The sequence below is a fragment of the Nomascus leucogenys genome, chromosome 6, assembly GCF_006542625.1.
Source record: "Nomascus leucogenys isolate Asia chromosome 6, Asia_NLE_v1, whole genome shotgun sequence".
NCBI lineage: Eukaryota > Metazoa > Chordata > Mammalia > Primates > Hylobatidae > Nomascus > Nomascus leucogenys.
Window position 1 is genome coordinate 39,287,207 of NC_044386.1, and position 21,409 is coordinate 39,308,615.

General features: G+C 39.9%; 1 protein-coding gene across 4 annotated transcripts in view; it reads left to right on the forward strand.

The window, feature by feature from the left end:
- GHR (growth hormone receptor) overlaps positions 1-21,409 on the forward strand; it is a 299,293-nt gene that overhangs the window by 87,547 nt on the left and 190,337 nt on the right. The window contains exon 2 of one of the 4 annotated variants that reach the window (XM_004088210.3): positions 6,666-6,950. The exons of the other annotated variants lie outside the window; for them this stretch is intronic. The gene's annotated coding sequence lies outside the window, so the exon portion shown is untranslated. The remainder of the gene's footprint in view (positions 1-6,665; positions 6,951-21,409) is intronic. 4 annotated transcript variants of the gene reach the window in all.

Below are 21,409 nucleotides of genomic sequence, written 5' to 3' on the forward strand. Positions count from 1 at the left end.
GGAATGTGGGGAAGACATCCCTGACCTCTCTGTCAACCTTCTAATCTCCATTGTTCAAACCCAGTAGGAAGTTATCCAGCATTGAGCCTGGAGAGTCAGCCCACAGCAGTCAGCCTCCTGAGTGCAGAGCAGAGGAAGACCTGGAATGGATATGCTATAGGAGGAGGGCCAAACAGAGAGTAACTAGTCCAGATGGGAAATGCTATTTTAGACCTCATACACTGCCAAAAAAGAATGGCATATTCAAGGAATCCAGGGCCTTGACCTCATTTGATCTTGGATTTGCATCCATTTTCTGATACTTTCTGCCAAATACCCTTGTAAGCATCTGACAGCAGCCAGGAGAATTGCTGGTCAGTTCAGCCTGTCCCAGCTTCATCGCTGAGGTACATATGTGGTTAAGGAGCAGAGAGAACTGGTCTGACAGCTCACCAAAGGGGGACTTTCCCAAGGAAAATAAAATAAAGAGAAAATTCATTGAGAATCTGTCCAGAAAGGACAGTAAGTAGGCATGGAATAATAGTAGTAAGGAAGCATGGAGGAGGCAGGTGCATAAAAATGACTTGTGATATTTTTGAAGCTATATGATAATGCTCTGACCCACACTCTTGCCAGCCTCTGCAATCTTCTGGGGGCTTCATAGGAAAGCAGGATTGGTATGCTGTTTATTATAAATAGTGAGACCTAAGAGATGATTACTGTCAGAATAAATGGAGATATTACACATTGCACCTATCTCCCAGCAGGAAGTTTGTTTGTTTGTTTGTTTGTTTGTTTGTTTGTTTGTTTTAGACGGAGTCTTGCTCTGTCACCCAGGCTGGAGTGCAGTGGCACGATCTCGGCTCACTGCAAGCTGCGCCTCCCGGGTTCATGCCATTCTCCTGCCTCAGCCTCCCAAGTAGCTAGGACTACAAGCGCCCGCCACCACACCTGGCTAATTTTTTGTATTTTTTAGTAGAGACGGGGTTTCACTGTGTTGGCCAGGATGGTCTTGATCTCCTGACCTTGTGATCCACCCAGCTCAGCCTCCGAAAGTGCTGGGATTACAGGCTTGAGCCACTGCACCCAGCCAGAAGTTTGTGTTTGATATCACTGTTGTTTCACCAATTTAAAAGAAAATGAATATCTTTAAAGGAAAAGAAAAAAGATATCACACTGTGTGACGAAATTTGTTTCTATGGGTGGTCATTTGCTACGTGGTAAGTAATTAAAGCCTGTACTGGTTAACTTTCCTTTAGCAGCTGACAACAAATAAACATCCTTACCTCACACCTTATACACTTTACTCCATGGTTCATTTTCAGTATTATTTTGTACTTCTCTTGCTCCATCATACTATTGCCTGGCAAAATTCCAACCCAGATTTAATCATGCTATCCATCTATACCCTGCCTACACCTGAGAGCTCAATGTTACTGTGGAAAATGCACACTGTGGTGACTTGTTTCACTTTTAATGCATGGGCCCTAACCTCACTGAGCCATTTATTAGTAATGACTGGCAAATCCTCAATATTTCTCGAATCCACTCACTTTCCTAGTCTCCTAGACAACTATGTGACAGCTCCTCTATCCTCAAGCCTCCAACAATTACTTCTCATACCCTAACTCTGTACAGATAACCTTTTTTCCTATTTCACTGCAAAAAGCCCAGAAGTAATCAAAAGTGAATCTACAAGCTTCCACCACCACATCTACTCCTCCCAGTCTCAGTAACCATATGGTTTGCCTTCCTTCTGCTAACAGAGAGCTTCTATCAAAGATGAACCTCTCCACTTGACACTTTATTTTCCTCTTGCATATTCAGGGACATTAGCTCAGCAATTTTCTTTCTTTCTCCTTTCTTGTATTTTTTATTTTCTCCCTCCGCCAGATCATTGCACTTGCCATATAAACACACTGAAATATCCCTAATCATATTTCAAAAAATAACATACACTTGTTAATCCTGTGCCTTCCTTTAACTACTACCACATTTTTCTGTCCCTATATTTACCAAAACTTATTGGGAGAGTTTTCTACACTCCATTGATTATGATGGGACAGCAGATGGAAACTGCTTGGCCACTGTGACAATGGCTCACCCTATCCTGGTTGCTAAATCTAGTAGCAGATCCTCAATTCTTATCTTCTTTGACCCATTTGATCAGCCACCCACCCTTCTTTACTTGGTCTCCACAACACTACACTTTCCTGATTTTCCTCACACCACACAGGTCCTTCTTGTCAGCTCCCTCTGCTCTTTTTGCTCATCACCCCAACTTCTATTAGAATGACTTAGGAAGCACAGGCCTCAAACCTATTTTTTTTTTGGTTACACGTCTACCTCTATTAGCACCCCCTGCTCCTGTTTTAGGAATCCAGCCTTTAATGCTAACAGTTACAAATTAAGCCACAAGCTTTGTAAGTATTCGCCTGTGGTCTAGCTGCTACTGGGTTTTTGGAAAATCAGTATTTGATGGGCATTTGAATAAATTTGCTCTTGTGGCTTTAAACAATGTCTGTACAATAAAAACTTGAGAATTTATCTCCTCTGAATTCTAGACATTTCTATTCAACTACCTAGCTGGCATTTCCACTTGCGTGCCTTAAAGGCCCTCAACCTTATCTGTACTGAATCGATCACCCCCCTAATTGCCCCATCTGTCAGTTATCCCCATTGCAGTTGGTGACATTCCATCCTTTGGTTGCTTCGGTTAAAAAATGTTGGAGTCCCCCTTGACTCCTTTCTTTCTCTCATTTCCCAAAGCCAATTCTTTGGCAAATGGTAACCACTTATCACATTTTCCACTGCTACTGTCCTGGTCCAAGCCACCATCCTCATTCACTTGGATTATTGCAAAGGCCTTTACCTATTCTATCTGCTTTTATATTTGCTCATTTTTCTCCCTTCACCCCTATTTTGCTTTTGGCACATTATATCATCTCGTGCATCTACTCAAAGCCTTCTAATGCCTTCCCATTTCATGATGGCCTGTAAGGCCCTTTGTGATCTGGTTCCCTGAAATCCTTGACTTCATTTGGGCAGATGTTTCTGCTATAACGCTATTTATGTGTTCTGTAAAACTTTTTGGTCTGCACGATGTATTTTGAAAAACAACAGGGCTTATGCTAAAATTATGATTGGAATAGAACACTCATATCTTACACAACATAAAAAACTATAGCACTAACCAAAGCAATAATAGATACCTTGGGAGATAACAGGCAGGCAGGCAGCTCAGATTGACTGGAGGAGACTCAAGGAGTATTAAAAATGCACAAAAACAGTAGCATGGAGATGCCGACTGGGGAGCTGAGATGAGACAGATGAATGGAGCTCTGAGCCAGAGGGCCTACCACTAAAGTGGTCATAGGAAGAAGTTCAGCCTGCCTTGAGCAGATAGCTTTGCCTGGTAGGAGAGGGCGTATTTCTTGGGAGACACCTCTGGGTGCAGGCACTCATCTTTAATTCCCTTAAGAGAGCTGAAATCACTGCAGTCTGTGCAGCAGCCAACTTCAGGGATTTTTCCTTTCCTGCTAAGTTTATAATTCTGTTCTTGCTATTCTTGCTCCTCTTGCCTAAGAAAAATCTTGTTTCCATGTTATACCAGTATTATCCCACTATTTACCAATAGCATATGAGCTGCTTGCTGTTACAGAAACACATGCTGTAATAGAACAGATTGTACTCCTTGGGTCATCTTTGCTATTTCCCATGTGTCAGGTGAGCACCCACCTTGTGACTTTTGCAACTGGTCTTTCCCTGCCTGGAATGCTTTCCCTCCAGAAGTCCTCACGGATTTCTTCTTCTATTTCACATCTTTATTTAAAAATAAATATTTAAAAAATTTAAAAAAAATAAATATTTAAAAATATTTTTCACAGTTTGAACCTCTCTGCCCAGCTGATTTAAAAGAACAACACCACTGCAACAACATTCTCTACTTTACATCATAGTTTAATTTTCTCCACAGTATTTATCATCATCTGATATATTATAATACTCATGTATTGGCTGAACCACATCCATAAGTATTAAGATTCGTGAGGGCAAGACTTGTGGGTTTTTAAAGTTGTTTTCCTCCTTTGTTTTTCTCTATTGTATCTTCAGTGTCTGGAATAAGGTCCAGCACATACAAGGCATTTACTAGATGTTGAATGAATGAATGAATGAAGCTCAAGCTCCATTACAAACAGTCCTCTGTTTTTTGTTTTTTGTTTGTTTGTTTGTTTTTTGTTTTTGTTAGCTGTCATCTGGCTTTTTTTGTTAGATAATAACTTGTCTTCCTTTATTTACTGATTTTGTTTATGTGTTTGCAGGTGTGTGTGTGTGTGTATCTGTGTGAAAGAGGAGAATGACTTTTATCAAACCTGGTTTTATGTCTTCCTTAGGATGCATCAGAGTTTCATGCTGTTCACACTACCCTTTGGGATATTCAGACATTTAAAGTCTTAATATTTCAGCAATAAAGTCTTAATATTTCTGGCCTGGAAAAATACTGTGATATGGGTTTGCACCCCTCTGTCATCATAACCACTCCCTGCTCCCATTCTAGGAATCCAAGCTCTTATGCTAACAATTAAAAATTAAGTCCACAGACTACAGATAGACCCTACGCTTGAGCTGCTGGTGGGTTGCTGAAAAATTAATATTTGATGGAAATTTGAATTAATTGCCTCTTTACCCCCTACCAATCCCTGTGTATGGTCAAAAAATAGGACATTCCAATACTCCACAGTGATGGCCACAGTGCTGGTTTGTGCTGATGTTATAAAGGAGCAGGAAGATGGTAATGAACTCCCTCTGGTGCTGGACAAGGCTTCACAAGGATGGTGATGAAAACAATGTGAGAAAATGGACTCAGGGGTTCTCAAGGCAGAGAATGGTGGGGGGATCCAGGAATCCACATATTCAAAGACACAAAGAAGTACAGATTTCTGATGTGTTCAGGGAATGGTGACTCATTAGGTATGGGGCTCGGGGTGGGGCACAGGGTAGGCAGAGGAGAGACCAGTAGGTGTATATGCCATGAAGATTTTGGAATCGATCCAACTATACAGCTATCAAAGGTTTTTGGTGATACAACCAGATTCGTCTTCTCACTCCTTACCTCTCTCACCTGATCCCTCCCTGGCCTTTCCAAACTGTCAACTGTAAGGCTGTGTGACCAGGGAGCATGCCCCTGTCCCTAGTACTCAGATGAGTGCCTCATATATATATATATATATATATATATATATATAACCTACTTGTTTGTGTGTCTGAACAAACTATCAATATTCATTTCCGCATTTTCTTTTCAGCAATACTTACACTGTCTTCAAATCCTTTAGGGCCCTACACTTGACTATCAGGCTGCCCATTGAAAACTAACTTTACAGACTGTTCATTGATTACCATAATGGCACAAGTAACCATTCAGTAACATTTTTTTTTTTTTAACTAGAATTGAAAGCTTTGATCCATTCTATTTTTCTGGTCTCATTTCCCTTCTACCAGGTCTGATTCATGGTGCAACTTTTGGTGGCATCACCCCTTACTCCAGCAACATTTTTGTATACCCTGAGGTTATTACTTTGATATCCTGAACTTATGGCTCTGGGGGATATTTTTTTAATGGGGTCAGAGAAATAAGGTTGAATTAGAGAGATTCTTAGAAGTTTATGATTGAAACACTATCCCCTCTGATCTGAGTCCCTGCTCTGCCATTGACAGGTTGTGTATCATTAGCAATAGCAAGCTACTTCACATTTCTGAATCTCAGTTGATTGAGCAAAGTTTAGATAATCAAAGACTACCGGAGATGTGATGCTTTGACACAAAGAAATCTACCTCTTTGGTGAAATTTCAATTGTGTAAGAGCAGTTATTTGGGAGAAAAGTGCCCTCTCACCTTCTTAAATCATCTCCTATGGCTATAATAGGAAATATGCAGCTTTTGCCGAGAACCCAAATGACATTGTGGATTATCCAGCTCTAGTCTTCTCTCTCCCATATAGAGGCCGGTTATCTTTGCCACTTCGCAGCTCATTAGCAGCCCAACTCAGGGCCATGGAGAGGAAATAGATGAGATGAAGTTTAAATATGTCACATTTGTCATTTCTTAGCAGCTCTGATAAAAGGCTTAGCAGGGGCCAGGCGCGGTACTGTATGCCTGTAATCCCAGCACTTTGGGAGGCCGAGGCGGGCGGATCACCTGAGGAGTTCCAGACCAGCCTGACCAACATGGAGAAACCTTGTCTCTACTAAAAATACAAAATTAGCCAGGCTTGGCGGCGCATGCCTGTAATCCCAGCTACTCGGGATGGTGAGGCAGGAGAATCGCTTGAACTCGGGAGGCGGAAGTTGCGATGAGCCAAGATAGCGCCATTGCACTCCAGTCTGGGCAACGAAAGCAAAACTCCGTATCAAAAAAAAAAAAAAAAAAGGTTCAGCAGGGTGAGGTTAAAACTCGATTAAAGAGGTCTGAGGATTATCTGTGATGTTAACTCATGTGTGTTACCTTCCTCTCTTCCCTTCTTTGTTCTTATTTCTAGGGACTAGTTGACTGCAAACATTAATGGGTTAAATATAAAAAATCTTTTCTATCCTGACGGTCCATGAAAAAATGATTTTATTACTTACTGGAAAAGAAAAATAAAACAAAGCTTGCTTCACCCAGAATTTATTTGTTTTTTCTTCTAGTAAAAATGAGCAACTTCTTTAACCAGAACTGACCTTGAAGACAAATGGCTAAAATAAAATATTTGCTGAATTCACCGGGCGCGTTTTACAAGTAATTTTTGGATTCTGCATTGACTGCCTACAAGTGCCTTCTGGGTGCAAGTCCATAGGCAAGATTTGTTCTGCAAATCTTTCATGACCAAGGTCACCTCTTTGGATTGGCAGACTCAGGGAGTCCATACTGGGAAGATAAATTCACACTTCACCCCTTGTTGAGATCTCCAGCCTTGCTCCTCTGATAACCAGGTCTCTCTTCTGTCCTATTATAATTTATGACCTTTGAAAAGTGAGTTATATCTGGGGCTATTCAAACTCCAGCTATCTATGACCATATATATAAATGGTTCTAGATTTAAAAAAAAAAAAAAGAAGAAGCTATTTGGAGATATTGGGATACCCTATAACCAATACAAATGGGTAATTCAGCAGAACCAGGTGCTGGGGTTGAGAAATAGATGTGGACAATTGGGGCAGGGCCTACGAAAGATTGGAGGCAAAGACAGTGACTAGATGGGGAGCTCTGATAAGGTAATGCCCAGGCCTGTGCTTGGAATTCTGCCACAGTGGGGATATTAGTGGGCGTCTGTAGTCATTGCAGGGTGAGAGGAGGACAGAAAGAAAAGATTGTGTGAAGGTCAGTGGAAGATCCCCCATTTCACTGGTAAGAGAACTATGTATGCACGTTTTCCTGTGTTTAGTCTCACACATAATTGTACCTTTAAGAACTGATCACACACTGCATTTCCCTGGCAGTTTTTGGCATCTCAGATGAGGAAGAGTGATGGGCGACAGGTGATGGTGACAACTATTAATAAGATCTGAAAGTAAACAGTCTCATGAAAGGTGGCCAGGAGAGGGCAGTCACCTTTTATCAAGAGCACAGACTGAATTTGCAAAGGGTACTTAGGCTATGATGCAGGCTTAACCAAAATGCAGTGTCTTGAGCATAGTAGACTCTTAGTGTATGTTTGCTAAATATACCTTAGCTGCTGCTTTTCCCCAGAGCTCATCAGAGTTCCATAGAAACCTGGTCCCTTCCAGAAAACCAAAGAATGACTAAAGAAAAGTGATTGCAAATCCAGAAAGCAGCTTTGCCTTACTGGTTGGTAATAGCAGGATTTTCTTTTCCTTGTAGTTTATTTTGGCTTAGGCTAGTGTCTCTTTCATGAAGACAGCTGCTATTTACAATTGTTGTTAACATGTTTTTCCCTTTTCATCTCCCTATATACTCTCTTCCTGTCATGAAACATCGTCAATTTACCAATGGAATCTGCTTTATAAGCTGCTGTATTTTCTTTTTCCACAGATGGTATTAATGCCATTATGTTCTATGTCATCCAAATAGTCTTGGCTTCTAGGCACCAAGGTGTTGTTCTAGAGGAAAGAAGAGTAATGGTGGACACAGGCAGGCTGAGGGCTAACATAATGATTTCATGCATTTAGTGGTAATCCTTAATTAAGACCCCAGTTTTATTCTGTTGGATTTAGTCTATAACCTGCTGGAAATCATTCTTGAATTAACACTGGGTGGATATAAAAGCAGAAAGCCAAGGAGTTTGCACTTTTCTCAGCCGTAGCTGTTTATTTAGCTGGAGAAAATTTAGTGGGTGGTCCAAGCTTCATAACCAGGAAGAATAAAATAGAGGTGTAAAGGCCTTGGTGGAAGGAGGGCAGTAGCAACCTTTCCATTTCTTCAGTTTTATCACAGCCTATGAAATTAGTTCCTTAGGTATGTTGATCTTGTAGGGGCTAGTATTTTAACATTTGCTCCATCAAGTTGTTTAGTTTAAATCTAAGAATAAGCCCACTGAAAACTATTCCTAATTTGTGAAATGAATAACAATAATAGATGTTAATAGAAACAAAGACTTCATTTGGTTTGTTTTTAGAGGGGGCACAGAGAATGTAGTAACATAATAAGTTAGATTTTTGTTGTTTTCTTTTTCTTTGTTCTTTGTAGTCTTTATAATCTCTAATTGGCATTTGTTCCTGACTTTTCTCAGTGTACTTCCAAATGGAAGAGACAAAGGTCTCAAGGCTGGTGTAGAAAAACCCTTAATAAATTGCCCATTAATTAGCCACCTTGATTTCCACCTTTAAAACAGTTAAGTGAAGTGAGAATTTGTTAGATTTTTCTCAAGCATAGCAGAAATTAAGATTAATTTCTTAGGTGTCATTGCTGCTTGCCTACTTAAACCACCAGTTCATCTTTATCATAAATACTTAAGCCAAAAGTCACATTAGAGGCAATATGGCACAGTGATTGTGGACCCCGGAGTCAGGTGAGCTGGTTGAAATCCTGGCTTGGCTACTTTCCTGCTATGTGACTCTGGGCTTCAGGGTTCCCTTTTGCAACATGACATGATTGCTGAGCTGCTTCTTAGGGTTGTGTGTGGCTCCAGTAAGATAATACAGGAAAAGAGCTGAAAGCAGTATCTGACCCTGGAGAGAAAGTAGGGGAGAGACAATAGAGGAAAGAGGACAAGGAAGTGGGAGATGGAGAGAAAGTTCAAGAAGGAAAGTGGAAGAATCTCAAATAGAAAATTAATTTTCAGTTTTTCCTGGGGAGAGATATATAGACGTCTTCATGTGGCTTTGGAGAGCCTTGGAGCCCATCAGCAAGACGGTTGGAAATTACATTGAAACAGAAGCGTAGACCTATGTGACTTATGTCCTGGCCAGTTGCCTCATGTCCTCTGTGGTCAGGTTGATCTCTACTGGCACTGTCAAAAGATTTTTTATGGACAGCTGGTTGGGGTAAACTTTGAAACCTGATTGTTTGCACTTGAGTGCCAGAGTGTGTAATTATTTACCGGTGTTCACTAAGGATGTCAGTGTAGCTTTTTAGGGGGAGAAAAAAACTTAAGTTTAAAATTTGGAGGCGTCTTTTTCAGTCTGCCTGCTCTGGTGTTTGTTATAACACTTAGTTTGGCATGTAACAGCTGAACCTACTGGTTAAATCATTAAGCATTTATTATTTTAAAACTCATCTTCTCAAAGCAAAAAATAAGTATCATGTTGAAGTTCTTTCCTCTAAGAATGACATTTACTGTGAGTTTTATACCAATGGACTAATTGGAGGGTTGAGAAAATAAATTTTGGAAAGACAACAATAACTTCAGAATTTTCCTTGGATGGAGGTTTCCTTTTTAAAACCTGAACTGGGCTTTATCAAAACAGTAACTGAACTTTGAAACGAAAGAAGAGTGCTGAATTGAAAGCTCCAGAAAGGCAGAGATGTGTCTGTGTTGTTTATAACTATAACCTCTGGGCCTAAATCAGTACCTATCCCATAGTAGTCACTCGGTAAATACTGAATGAATGAGTACAGTATTAAAATTAGCATGGCTGATCCTTGGAAAAAAAATAAGTCAAAAGGGAATAGCATGCATATGTAACTAAAACATCAGTCCACATGCTTGAAATGTCATCACTTTTTTACGGTCAGGACATGTTTTTTTCTGCTCCAATTAAAGAAGAAAATTGTAATGTAAAAGAAGCAAAAAGTGAAGTATTTGGTATTCATGTGCTTTGACATCTGCAATAAGTTTAAAATAAATTTCTAAATCTTATTGTATTGAAATTGTATGAGTTTCTTAAGTGGTATTATTCATTCAGACTTAAAATGAAGTTAGGTTGCTGTCACTCATAGTGGACTTTTTTTTTTTTTGCATTATTAAAACAACATGTCTTCTGGGTGTTGTCTTGTATTACAAAAGCTTGCATGTTTTCTCTTGATGCTGTGCCCTGTCTGTTGCCATTGAGGGGTCTAAGGACCAAATGAGGTCTTGTTTCCTTCCTGATATTCTTTTGGCCAGTTTAGAGTATGCCAGGTCCATTCACACAACTAACTGGCTCAGTTCTCTCAGTTCCCTGGTCTTCTCGTATTAGATTGTTATCCATGAGCTTGAAGTTTAGACATGAAAAAGAATGGTTGTAATCCTCTTCCTTCACTCCCCCTCTTCCCTTTTTTTCTTAAGTTAGCCTTTTGAATTCATGATTCTAATAATTAATATTATATATTATAATATAATATAGTATATATTCATAATAATGATTAATGATAATATTAATAATTTTGCGTGTGTGTGGGCAGCTACTCATACAGAGGAAAACAAAGAGATTGGTGGAAATTACATTAATTTCATAACCTCTTATTAAAAGAGTTTGTGTGTGTGTTGTTGCTTGTTTGTTCCCTTTGCAACTCAACATGGTATTCTTGAGGTGTGGGGAAAACATATGGTTAGGAAACAGAGCCTCCTTTTCTCCTTTTGGTATGGAAGACATATGCAAAAAGAATGAAGGAATTCATTGTCTCTAGCCAGAGCTCTGTAAAAATAGTACTGTTAGAGAAAAAGCTCTAAAAGAAGTAAAAGTTTATAGTGCTTTCTCCTGGCAGAGTTAACCTCATCTTCATCAGCTTTTCCCCTGCCTCAGAGAGGCAGTTTTGGAATGACCAAAGCAGAGTGCCCAACCTCTCTGTTCAGAGTTAGCTAGCATTTGGATCACTGTCTCTCTCAGCCTCAGTACAAGTGGAATATTGCATGACCATTTCTGACTTCTGCCATGAGCACACTCGGCCTAGATGAATAAATCCTCCTTGAAGAAGGCGGGGCATTTTGGCATTCACAAGAAACCATGTTGATATCTGATCCTCCCACTGGAGAAATGTGGCAAAGTGAGAAAGACTCACTCTTTGGGACGCTGAAAATATAAACACAAATATAAATTCAAGCTGAAGAAGTCACTTGAAGTAGAAAAAAAAAAAACGTGTTAAAGCCTCTGTTAGTCATGTGACTTTTTCTTGGCATTCAAGGAGCCAGGAGGCTCTTGTGGTCTAATCTGGAAAGAGTCGCTAATCGCTGTGTCACCTTGGCAAATTGGTTGATCTCCTTGTGCTGGAGTGTTTAGTCCAGCTGCTGGATGGGATGAAAGCAAGACCTCACTGAAACCAGATGCTGTCTTTCTGAAAAGATTTCAGCAATAAATAATATCGTATATACTTTGTTCCTGGCAGCAAATACTGAACTGTTATAACCCCCTGTTTTCACTTGCTTCTAAATTTCTGGAAATATCTCCTTTGGGCTTGAATTTTTCCATGCTTGTCTTCAGCCCAAAACTTTTTGGAAAGTTTGACCAAAATTTCACTTAGCTGTTTTTCCTGAATTATGGGAGAATAAGGGCAATGCATTGTTTTTCAGCTCATAAATTCTAATTTTTCCCATTATTCCTCAGAAAAATAGCTCAGAAAAAGTGTTTAGAACTAGTAAAAGAATCTTGGTATGGTAAAGAATACTGGCAGAAGACAAATTTAAGTCTCTCAGTATTTCCTTCTAACTTTAAACATGACCCCACACAATCAGGACACACATAAAAAGCTCTGGTGTAGTTTTATAGATGGCCAAAGAGAAGATTATGCAAATTCTCTCAGTAACTCGTCCCACGTTACCAAGAGGCAACTTTAGCTACCATCAGTTGTTACCTTTCTCAACCATTTGCTCTGTCTGTGGATCTGATTTCTAAAAAGATGTCATGGTTATATGTTGGCATTGACCCCTTGTCTACATTTTATATAAAGTTGACCATTTCTTTTAGGTAGCCTTCATGTGTGATGACCTCAGTCACATCTGCTGACCTACTAGACTCAAAACTCCTCTACAGCAGGGCCTAGGTCTGTCTACCTCACCATTGACACTGTAGTGCTCAGCAGGGTATGACACATGTAGTAAAAACTCATTGTTGAATGAATTAAATGACCATAAGCACAATTGTTTTTGCTGCAATTTGTTCATTGATTTGTCCACTAAGACATGCATGCATGTATTCAGTGAGTATCACTGAGTCTCTACTTTATGCCAGGTATTGGTATGAATGTTATGAATATTTCTTTGCTTTGATGGATAACACAGAAGTTTTGCTGATACACTACAAAATAATTATATTATTTGAGTACAATTACTATGCCTGTAGTTGGAATATTAGTCCAATATAGCGAAAGCCAATCCCAGGGAATTTATCACTTACTGAGCATCCATGATGTGCCTGGCCCTGTGTTAGGTACTGAGAAGAGATCAGTTAGACCAGTTTCTGCAGGAAGTCTCACATAGGTTAACAGTGGCAAGACAAATCCTAAAGTACCTATTATACAAGGGGAACTATATAATAAAGAGCCAGGTGAGTTGAAAGCAGGAGAGGTATCATTGTACCACAAGATACCTTGTGATCTTGTGTAAATCCCCTGAACAATCAGGAAAAGCTTTATGGCATAGCTTTATGGTCCGAGATCTTATGGGGACAGGCAGTTAGTTGCAAATCCTTCTATAGCCTCATCCTTCACTCCTTAACCCTGCACTGTCTGCCATTCATTCTCTCTGTGCTTTCAGCCTTGAGAAGCTGGCCAAATGTCTCAGGACTGGAAAATAAACTGGAATGACACTCAGGCACTTGATATCAAGATTATTAGGGTCATGATTGTGTGTATAAGACCCCAAGACCTCTTGATGCTTTTACAAGCGTGGGTACTTTTTTTGTCCCTATGTTTTCTTCTTTTGCCCCAAGTTTCAAGAGCATGTGACAGCAGCAGTATAAGCATACACAATCAAAGGTGATTGAAGTGAGGACGATTGGCTCAATGAGCTCCAGCCACTTCAACTCTCCTTCTAGTCCCAAACCCACCAAACTAACTGTCCCCTTGCCTGGAATGCTTCACCCTCAGACATAGCAGGCTTCTTTTTGTCATTCAGATCTCAGCTCAACTGCAAGGATTTCTCTGACCTGAAGTTACATATGCATCACCCCTTCTGGTCTCCATTGCTGTCTATTACATCACCTGTTGGGCTACCTTTATAGCATTTATCTCCACCTGATTGTGTCCTTTTCACTGTTTTTCTTTAAACTTTGTATTGTCAATTTTCTTTCACTAGATGCCAGTTCCATGAAGTAGGAAACCTTTACCACTGGTCTTGAGTGCTCTTGAAAGTGTATGTGTGCAATAGGCACTCAAAAATGTTTATGGAATGATCAGCTGGATGCATATATGGCAAGTGGCGAGAAGCCAAGGGAATAGGACAAGAGTCCTATTGTGCTCCTTGCCTGAAGAAAACCTCTTGCAAGAATCATAGGCTGTTTTTGAGGGTGCCTTTGCCTTGGATTCAGCCAAAAATTCTTGTTTGTTTTGTGTGAAAATTTTCCTCTCATGCACAGCAATGGGCACTAAGAATGCATATATCCAGACTTTTCAGGTTACAGGATGGCATCTCAGAAATAGTCTTCCTTTGATCTACATACTGTGAAGCCATAATTGCTTAAGCCAGTATCTTTTTCAGGATTTACTCCATATTTCTTATTCTAGGCCTTTCAGGTGGCCGCTGCGCTGGCTTTCAGATATAATTTAGAATTTAGCTTCGGATTTGTAAAGCTACTCAGGCTGCAGATCTTCTCTGAAACATCTCTGTCACATTTTAGAAAGCTTTACATTTTCGTTTGCTAATGATTTTCATCTGCCAAAGAGCTCATCTACTTACAAAGCAGATCACTGAAGCCACACTTGGCACATATTACTTTGGCTTATTTTCTTTTGATTTTTTTGCTTTGCTGGGATAATTTATTTATGAAGAAAGAGAGAACATTGACTTTTTATTTTAGAAGAGAGGATATCACTTGGGTTGAGAGTTCTAGTTATATAAAATGTGTTTATCTAAGTTGTTAACTATATCAAAAATGGAGCAGTCAATCTTTGGAAATAGTTCAGGGTGAAATGTTTTTAGCATGTTCACATATTCTCTTTGCTATTTTTAAATAATTTTGCAAAGCTTATTTGCATTTCCCAAATTAACAATTTTGGCCAACAGGAAAAGCTAAAGTGTTGATTTTTCTCAGCTCAACTTTTTGGATGTAATTAATTTATAAGCAAGATTTTACGAAGGGAGAACAGATAGGACCTTTCTACAAAGTCCCTGAGCCAAAATAAACACCCCATTGTTCCATCGTTTTGTATTGCACATAGGAAAACATCCATCCCTATCATTATTCTGTTAAAGGGACACAGATTGCCAGATTTGTAATTTTTAAAAAAGCCATTTGTTGATTGAGCCACTTTGTTTATAAAGGGTGGTATATGTTGCCTGCCAAATTTCTGTCAACACAAGAAAAAAAAATCATATATCAAAAAAAATTTTCTCATTCATCATGTAAGAAATTTATGCATTTTAGTATGTACCAGAAGAAATGGCTTCGGCATTTTCTGTTTTTAGCAGTCTGTTGAAATTTCTTGATTAAAGACATTTTCTATTTGAAGGTTAAAATTACCATATAAATACAGATTAATTCAGTTTTAATAGGTGCATCTTCCTGTCATTTACCACTTTCTCTTCTCAATATCAGCTGCAGTGATCAACATATATTTAGCAGTGAAACTAATATATTCTGTTTATCTTCAAATCATAAGTTTTTTGTTTGAATACAAAGGAAAATCTTATACCTCTGATTTTAATATGACAAACCAAGAAGTCTACACCAAACTCCCAACTCATCCCAAAAAAGAGATTGCTATCTACTCATCACTGTTCTCTGCTTCTAAGATTTGTTTCCCTTGGGGTTACTGTTTGAGCAACTTTTCTTACTTCCAAGATTGTTTTTGTGTTTTTAAGAAAGAATCTGAATTCCAAGATTATTTTTCTGGTTTTAAAAAATCTAGAGATTACTTACCTTGTGGTGAGGTGGTTGTCTATGCTTCTGTTCAACAAAGGCCTCATATACTGAGTGGAAAAAAAGCATCAGGGCCTATAATTTTCTAGGCATTATGCAAGATAATAGAGGAGACAAAAATGATGTCTTGCTTCAGAAGTCTTAGATCTATTTCCCTTTGGGGGTTGAAGAATGAGAAAGATTTTCAGATGAAAAACAGGAAGCCCAATGAGGACTGTGTGGCAATAGTTCCTAAAATGAGCAAAGAGATAAATTTACTCTTTTATATGACTACAACCAAATCACACACTGGTGAGTTTCAAAACAGTAGTTTTCATTTAGAAAGCAAATTAAGTGGAATAATTCAACTGAGTTTCACTGCAATGGGATTCATTCTAGATGGTTCAACTGTGGAATTCGAAACAATATCTAAGGATGTTGCTGATAGTAGTCAGCTGATAAATACCAGTAAGCCATATACAGGTATACATCATTTTATTGTGATTTGCTTTATTGTGTTTTGTAGATAATTGTGTTTTTACAAATTGAAGGTTTGTTGCACCCCTGTAATGAGCAAGTCTTCTGGCTCCAATTTTCCAATGACTTGTGCTCATTTTGAGTCTCTGTGTTACATATTGGTAATCCTTGCAATGTTTCAAACTTTTTTTTTATTATTGTATCTGTTATGGTGATCTGTGATGAGTGACGTTTGATGCTATTATTATTATTGTTTTGGCACATCATGAATTGCACCCATATAAGGTGGGGAACTTAATCACTAAATGTTGTGTGTGTTCTGACTGCTCCACTGAATGGCTCTTCCCCTATCTCTCTCCCTTTTCTCTGGCTTCCCTATTCCCTGAAACACAACAATATTGAAATTAGGAGAGTTAATAATGCTACAATGACTTCTACATGTCTGATATGGTTTGGTTGTGTCCCCAACCAAATCTCAACTTGAATTGTATATCCCAGAATTTCCATGTGTTATGGGAGGCACCCAGGGGGAGGTAATTGAATCATGGGAGCCAGTCTTTCCCATGCTATTCTCATGACAGTGAGTAAGTCTCACTAGATCTGATGGGTTTAGCTCATGAGAACTGATGGGTTTATCTCATGAGAACTGATGGGTTTATCAGGGGTTTCCATTTTTGCTTCTTCCTCATTTTTCTCTTGCCACCACCATGTAAAAAGGGCCTTTTGCCCCCAGCCATGATTCTGAGGCCTCCCAAGGCATGTGGAACTGTAAGTCCAATTAAAGCTATTTTTGTTCCCAGTTTCCAATACGTCTTTATCAGCAGCATGAAAACAAACTAATACAGTAAATTGGTACCAGTAGAGTGGGGTATTGCTGAAAAGATACCCAAAAATGTGGAAGTGGCTTTGGAACTGGGTAACCGGCAGAGGTTGGAAGAGTTTGGAGGGCTCAGAAGAAGACAGGAAAATGTGGGAAAGTTTGGAACTTCCTAGGGACTTACTGAATAACTTTGACCCAACAGCCTGATAACGATATGGAAAATAAAGTCCAGGCTGAGGTGGTTTCAGATGGAGATGAGGAACTTGTTGGTAACTGGAGCAAAGATGACTCTTGTTATGTTTTAGCAAAGAGACTGGCAGCATTTTGTCCCTGCCCTAGAGATTCGTGGAACTTTGAACGTGAGAGATGATTTAGGGCATCTGGCAGAAGAAATTTCTAAACAACAAAGCATTCAAGAGGTGAATGCTTGGGTGCCACTAAAAGCATTTCATTGCGAAAGGGAAACAGAGCATAAAAGTTCAGAAAATTTGCAGCATGATGATGCAGTAGAAAAGGAAAACCCATTTTCTGAGGAGAAATTCAAGCCGGCTGCAGAAATTTGCATGAGTATCAAGGAGCCTAATGTTAATCCCCATGACCACAGGGAAAATGTCTCCAGGCCATGTCAGAGACCTTCATGGAAGCCCTCCCATCACAGACCCAGAGGCCTAGGAGGAAAAAGTGGTTTTCTGGGCCAGGCCCAGGGTCCCCGTGCTGTGTGCAGCCTAATGACTTGGTGCTCTATGTCCCAGCTGCTCCAGCTGTGGCTGAAAAGGGCCAACACAGAGCTCGGGCTGTGGCTTCAGAGGGTGGAAGCCCCAAGCCTTGGCAGCTTCCATATGGTATTGAGCCTGTGGGTGCACAAAAGTCAAGAACTGAGGTTTTGGAACCTCCGCCTGGATTTCAGAAGACGTATGGAAATGCCTGGATGCCCAGGCAAAAGTTTGCTGCAGAGTTGGGGCCCTCATGGAGAACCTGTGCTAGGGCAGTGCAGAAAGGAAATGTGGGGTCAGAGCCCCCACATAGAGTCTCTGCTGGGGCACTGCCTAGTGGAGCTGTGAGAAAAGGGCCACTGTCCTCCAGACCCCAGAATGGTAGATCCACCAACAGCTTGCACTGTGCTGCTGGAAAAGCCACAGTCACTCAATGCCAGCCCATGAAAGCAGCCAGGAGGGAGGCTGTACTCTGCACAGCCACAGATTGGAGCTGCCCAAGACCATGGGAACCCACCTCTTCCATCAGCATGACCTGGATGTGAGACGTGGAGTCAAAGGAGATCATTTTTGAACTTTAAAATTTGACTGCCCTGCAGGATTTCAGACTTGCATGGGCCCTGTATTCCTGTTGTTTTGGCCAATTTCTTTCATTTGGAACAGCTGTATTTACCTAATACCTGTACCCCTGTTGTATCTAGGAAGTAACTAGCTTGCTTCTGATTTTACAGGCTTATAGGCAGAAGATATTTGCCTTGTCTAAGGTGAGACTTTGGACTGTGGACTTTTGGGTTAATGCTGAAATGAATTAAGACTTTGGGGGACTGCTGAGAAGGCATTATTGGTTTTAAAATATGAAGACATGAGATTTGGAGGGTCCAGGACCAGAATGATATGGTTTGGCTGTGTCCCCACCCAAGTCTCAACTTGAATTGTATCTCCCAGAATTCCCACATGTTGTGGGAGGCACCCAGTGGGAGGTAATTGAATCATGGGGGCCAGTCTTTCCTGTGCTGTTCTCATGATAGTGAATAAGTCTCACGAGATCTGAGGGGTTTATCAGAGGTTTCCACTTCTGCTTCTTCCTCATTTTTCTCTTGCCACCAACATGTAATTAAAGCCTTTTGCCTCCTGCCATGATTTGGAGGGCTCCCATACATGTGGAACTGTAAGTCCAATTAAACCTCTTTTCATTTCCAGTGTCGGATATGTCTTTATCAGCAGCATGAAAACAAACTAATACAGTGTCCAAGTGAAAGGAAGAGTCACATGTCTCTCAGTTTAAATTAATTAAGCTCAGTGAGGAAGGCATGTTGAAAGCCAATATAGGCCAAAAGCTAGGCCTCTTGCACCAAAGAGTTATCCAAGTTGTGAATGCAAAGGAAAAGTTCCTGAAGGAAATTAAAAGTCTACTCCAGTGAATACACAAATGATTAAAAAAAAAGAAAGTGAAACAGCCTTAGTGCTGATATGGAGAAAGTTTGAGTGGTCTGCATAGAAATCAAACCAGCCACAGCATTTCCTTAAGCCAAAGCCTAATCCAGAGCAAGGCCCTGACTCCCTTCAATTTTATGTAAGCTGAGAGAGAAAGCTACAGAAGAAATGTTGGAAGCTAGCAGAGATTGGAAGTTTAAGAAGCCATCTGTGTAATCACATAAAAATGCAAGATGAACCAGCAGGTGCTAATTTAGAAGTTGCAGAAAGTTATCCAGAAGATATAGCTAAGATCAGTGATGAAGGTTACTAAACAACAGATTTTTGGTATAGAAAAAATAGCCTTCTATTGGAAGAATATGTCAATAGAAGATCTAAGACTTTCATAGTTAGAAAGGAAAAGTCAATGCTTGGCTTTAAGACTTCAAAACTTCAAAGGGAAGGCTGATCCTTTTTTTATGAATTGATGAAGTTGGTGACTTTAAGTTGAAGCCAGTTCTCCCCAGCCTTGCTAGAGAAACCAAAAGTCAAATTCAGGAAATACAGAGAACCCCTGCAAGATTCTACACAAGAAGATCATACCCAAGACACATAATCATCAGATTTTCCAAGGTCAAAATAAAAGAAAGAAAGTTAAAGTCAGCTAGAGAGCAAGGGCAGGTCACCTACAAAAGGAACCCCATCGGGCTAACAGCAGACCTCTCAGCTAAAACCCTACAAGCCAGAAGAGATTGGGGGCCTCTTTTCAACATTCTTAAACAAATCTTCAACCAAGAATTTAATATCCAGCTGAACTAAGTTTCTTATGTGAAGGAGAAAGAAGATTCAGAGAAGCAAATGTTGCGGGAGCTTGTTACTGCCAGACCTCCCTTATAAGAGATCTTGAAAGGAGCACTAAATATAGAAAGGAAAGACAGCTACCATCTAATACTAAAACACACTTAAATACACAGACCAGTGACACTATAAAGCAACCACAAAAGCAAGCCAGCATAATAACCAGCTAACAACACAATGACACTATCAAGTTCACACATATCAATACTAACCCTGAATGTAAATGGGCTAAATGCCTCACTTAAAAGCCACAGAGTGGCAAGCTGGATAAAAAAGCAAGACCCAATAGTATCCTGTCTTCAATAGACCTATCTCACATAGCCTCAAAATAAAGGGGTGGAGGAAAATTTACCCGGCAAATGGAAAACAGGAAAAAGCAGGCGTTGCAATCCTAATTTCAGACAAACAGACTTTAAACCAACAAAGATCAAAAAAGACAAAGAAGGGCATTACATAATGGTAAACGGTTCAATTCAACAAGAAGACCTAACTACCCTAAATATATTCGTACCCAACACAAGAGCACAGTATTCATAAGGCAAGGTCTTAGATACCTACAAAGAGACATAGACTCCTGCACAATAATAGTGGGAGACTTCAACACTCCACTGACAGTATTAGATCATCAAGGCAGAAAATTAACAAAGATATTTAGGACTTGAACTCAACATTGGACTCAATGGATCTGATAGACCTTTACAGAACTCTCCACTTAAAAAAAAACAGAATATACATTCTTCTCATCACCACATGGCACATACCACCTGTACCCCAATAACAAGTTTAATTTTTTTTTTCTTAGTACTGATGCAACTCATTTGGGGCTGTGGAAATTGCTGCTAGCATTGAACCTCTTATTAACATTCAAGGTGTGCCAGTTTTGCACAAGCTGTGTCATATTCAGAGATAGATTGTTGGCACAAAGTAAGGCACTTATTCTCTTGTTTTTTCACTTCTTGTTCAATAAGAACAGATAAATATACTATTTCTAGATAAGCAGGTGAAACTGCTCTGCTCTTCTCTTTGGAATAGGTTTGTGAGGGGTTTTACTGTATGACATGCAGAATAAATATACAAGGGAAATGCTCCCGCATACATTGAGATATAAATGAATGCCTATTTTAGAATAATATGTTATTTCTTAAAAGTAAAACAAGTTTTGGCTGGGCGCAGTGGCTCACACCTGTAATCCCAGCACCTTGGAGGCCAAGGTGGGTGGATCACCTGAGGTCAAGAGTTCAAGACCAGCCTGGCCAATATAGTGAAACCCCATCTCTACTAAAAATACAAAAATTAGCCAGGTGTGGTGGCATGCGCCTGTAATCCCAGCTACTCGGAGGATGAGGCAGGAGAATTGCTTGAACCCAGGTGGTGGAGGCTGCGGTGAGCTGAGATAGCACCATTGCCCTCCAGCCTGGGCAAAAGAGTGAGACTCCATCTCCAAAAAAAAAAAAAGTAAAATAAGCTTTTAAAGTCACTGATTCTGTTTCTAAGGAATTCTCAGCTGGGGCTTCTGAGTTAATTCTCAATGGTTAGCACTTATGAGTAGCAGAAAAAGAAAACTACTATGGATTTTCTCTACAGTGATTTGAGACAGTGAATGGGGCTTTCTGGCAGGTTTGCAGTTAGGAACTCAGATGACCATAGATTTTTTGTTTTAGACTGGGTCTCGGTCTCACTCTATCACCCAAGCTGGAGTGCAGTGGTGTGATCATAGCTTCCTGAAGCCTCGACCTGGG